Genomic DNA, 3,765 nt, shown 5'->3' on the forward strand with positions numbered 1-3,765 from the left:
GAGCGTTCAGCTCTCAGCAGAGAGGAGGCCCTGGAGAGGGTGGCTCCTCTCTGCCGGCAAGTCGTATTGTCATCTCCAGCTATCAGTAGAGGAGAGCTGCTCTCTGCAGCTGGTCCTCCCATAGTCTGCGTCCTCTGCCCTGCTCTGGCCATCCTCTCTCGTGCGCTGGCTGAGCCCGGGCTTTTATGGACCTCAGAGGGGAGGAAGTACATGCCCATTGGTCGAGGGGTGGCCCCTGGTGGCCCAGAAGAGGCACCATGAGTCCCCACTCTTGGCGTCGGAACTGGGAGCTGGCCCCCAGCCTTCAGGCTCTCCCTGGCCTGAAGATCAGGCCTTACTGGGGAACTGCAGCCCAGGAATCTGTCTGCCTCCTGATGCCATTCATGGCCCTGGGGCTCATGCCCAAGCCCGCTCCAAGATCTGAGCAGGTTCCAAGAGAGGAGAGAAGTCAGGCAGTAGAAGCAGACAGCCCTGAGTGACAGGGTTGGGGGCCCTTCCCGGGCCCCTGAGACCACAGGCTATATAGATGGCCTGGTCCTGCGCCCAGGAGGGCAGCCACGGCTGCATCCTGTAAGCTCCCACCCCGTCAACTCGGGAGGGGCCGGGATCCCACCTGTCCCCAGCTCCTGCCTACTCTATGGAGCAGGAGGCCCAGGTCTGCAGTCACTGGTCAGGCGGCTGCAGCTGCACCTGGGAGGGCAGATCCTGCCTGCTCCCGCCACCACCACCACCAAGAGCACAGGGAGGCTCAGATCCACAGCTGCAGTTTGGGTGGCTGCTGCCTGCTCCATAAAGCAGGAGGCCTGGGTCTGCAGCTGCAGTTTGGGTGACTGCAGCAGTACCCGGGGAGCTCCCGCCCCAACTCAGAAGGGGCAGGGCTCCCACCGGCTCCATGGAGCATGCAGTCCCAGCTGTGCCTCCTTGCTGTAGCCGGCATGATGGCAGCAGCTGCTGCCATCACTGGGACCACAAGTGCACACCTCCATGCCCAGCTAATTTTTTTATTTGTGGAGACAAGGTTTTGCTATGTTTCTCAGACCAGTCTCAAACTCCTGGGCTCAAGTCATCCTCCTGCCTTGGCCTCCCAAAGTGCTGGCCTCTCAAAGGAGGGCCAAGTAGATTTAGGCCGAGCCACTGAGCCCACCCTAAATCTGTCTTTTTTTAAAAATGGCAAATTTTGCGTTATGTATATTTTACCAGAATAAAAAAGAAATTGTGGAAGGATTTTTTTTTTTTTAGTTAGTGGTTAGAAACAATCTTTTACTAAACTCACAGATTCTGGGGGTCAGAACTTTGGGCAGGGGTCAGTGGGGATGGCTTGTCTCTGTTCCATGATGGCTGAGTCTCAGCTGAGCAAACTCAAAGGCTGGGAGTGAATCAATGTCTGGTAGCTGGATTCATCTAAAGGCACTCTCATTTACAGGTCTGGGTTAACTCAAAAACCAGAACTGTCTACTGGAGTACCACATGTGGTCTGTCCATGTGGTTTGGTTTCCTCACAGCATAGTGGGCTCAGGGTAGCTGATATGATTTGGCTGTGTGTCCCCATCCAAATCTTACCTTGAATTGTAATAATCCCCACGTGTGGTAAGAGGGACCCAGTGGGAGGCAACTGAATCATGGGGGCAGGGTTTTCCTGTGCTTTTCTCATGATAATGAGTCTCATGAGATCTGATGGTTTTATTAACTATTTATTTATATTTAGTATTTTTTTTTGAGACAGAGTCTTGCTCTGTTGCCTGGGCTGGAGTGCAGTGGTGTGATCTTGGCTCACCTCAACCTCCGCCTCCTGGGTTCAAGTGATTCTCCTGCCTCAGCCTCTCAAGTAGCTGGGACTACAGGCATGCACCACCATGCCTGGCTAATTTTTGTATTTTTAGTAGAGACAGGGTTTCACTATATTGGCCAGGCTGGTCTTGAACTCCTGACCTTGTGATCCACCTGCCTCGGCCTCCCAAAGTGCTGGGATTACAGGCGTGAGCCACTGCACCCAGCCGAGATCTGATGGTTTTATAAAGGGGAGTTCCCCTGCACATGCTCTCTTCTTGCCTGCTGCCATGTAAGACATGCCTTTCTTCTCTTTTGCCTTCTGTAATGGTTGTGAGGCTTCCCCAGCCAACTGAAACTGTGAGTCCGTTAAACCTCTTTTTCTTTATAAATTACCAAGTCTTGGGTATGTCTTTATTAGCAGTGTGAGAACAGACTAATATAGTAGCCAAACTTTATATGGTGGCTCAGGGCTCCAAACATTAGTGTTCTACCAGTGGGCAGTGGCGGGGAAGGGGAGTGTAGAGGTGGAGAAGTGGGTGTGGAGGTGCAGAAGCAAAACCTGCATCCCATTTATGACTTAACCTTGGAACTGTCATTTCTGTCATACTTTATTGGCCAAAGCAGACCTACAACTACCCAGATTCAAGTTGGGGGTGGGGGTGTGCTTTGATGCAGGAATATCAAGATCACATTGCAGGTAAACATGTGTGAAGGACTATATTGTTGCAGCCATCCTTGAAAAATATTATCTGCCATATGATCTTTCTAAAATGGATTAAAAGCAAAGAAACCACAAAAGAATCATCTTACAGAAACAGAGCAGGAGGAGAAGCCTTAATGAACAAATCTGCCTACACAAACAATGAGCAATTTACTCCTGGGAGGGTCTCTCCTCAGGCTGGGAGATTGCCAAGGACACTAGGCTGAGTAGAGCTGGTGACAGAACTCGTAGTTGTATCAGCTCCTGAGTGTGTGATCTGAGTAGGAAAGTATTTGACTACTGGGGAATGTAACTTCATCTTTAAAACAAAGTGTTGTGAGAACCAAGTAAAATATTGTATATAAAGATAAATGTGTTGCAAAAAGGTCCCCGAATAGAGCCCACAGGTGGACACCCCCGTTTGACAATGCGACGGGGGAAGATCATGTGTACTGCCAGTTTATCCTTGCCACTGTTTCCCCATAGCAGCCACCTTCCTGTTTCTTTTGCTTGCCTCTCTCAGAGGTAGATGCATTGAGGGTAAATGACCAGTACAGAGACACATAGCCAAGAAAAAGAGATCAAAACCCAGCGTTTTCTGGGATGCTAGTTTGAGATTTTCCATTCTACAGTCGTCCAGCCACTCACAAGTTCTAACTGATGACTGATCTTAGCTGAGAAGCGTGACATAAATACAAGGGAGTCACACTGCCTGGGTTCATATCCCAGCTGCACCACTTACTAGCAGTGTGACCTTGGGAAGGATCGCTGTTTTCCCTGTTTTCCCAGGTGTAAAAGGGAAATAGGACCTCCCACAAAGGGGTAAGTAATCACGTGAATATACCGCACTCAAAACTGCGACCTCAACATAAGCAAGCACTTTGTATTTGCCAATACTAAATCAGTACCGCATACTTAGTATATAATTGGTGCTAAATGTTTTAAAGTGAGAAAGTAACATTTACGAATGGAATGGTGGGATCTCCATGAAACGACAAATTCTTTTTGGAGAAAGCCTTAAAAAACGCAAACCACAAACCTCTGCAATTGGTCAGCTTGAAGTCTACGGAACTGCAAGCAAAATAAAGACTGGTGGAACTTTGCTTCTGACTGACCCCTACAGTCCCAAATATTTTCTTGGCCTTTACAAAGCCCGTAGGCATCGTCACATGCAGTACTGAAAAGCCTTTTCTCGATACTCAACACAGCCCAGCCCAGCCCAGCCCACGTGGATTCCTCGCCCGGCTGCTTCCGCTTCCATTCTGTCCCCTCCCATTTCCCATTCGGCGCCTCAA

Source organism: Theropithecus gelada, chromosome 11, assembly GCF_003255815.1.
Source record: "Theropithecus gelada isolate Dixy chromosome 11, Tgel_1.0, whole genome shotgun sequence".
Lineage (NCBI taxonomy): Eukaryota > Metazoa > Chordata > Mammalia > Primates > Cercopithecidae > Theropithecus > Theropithecus gelada.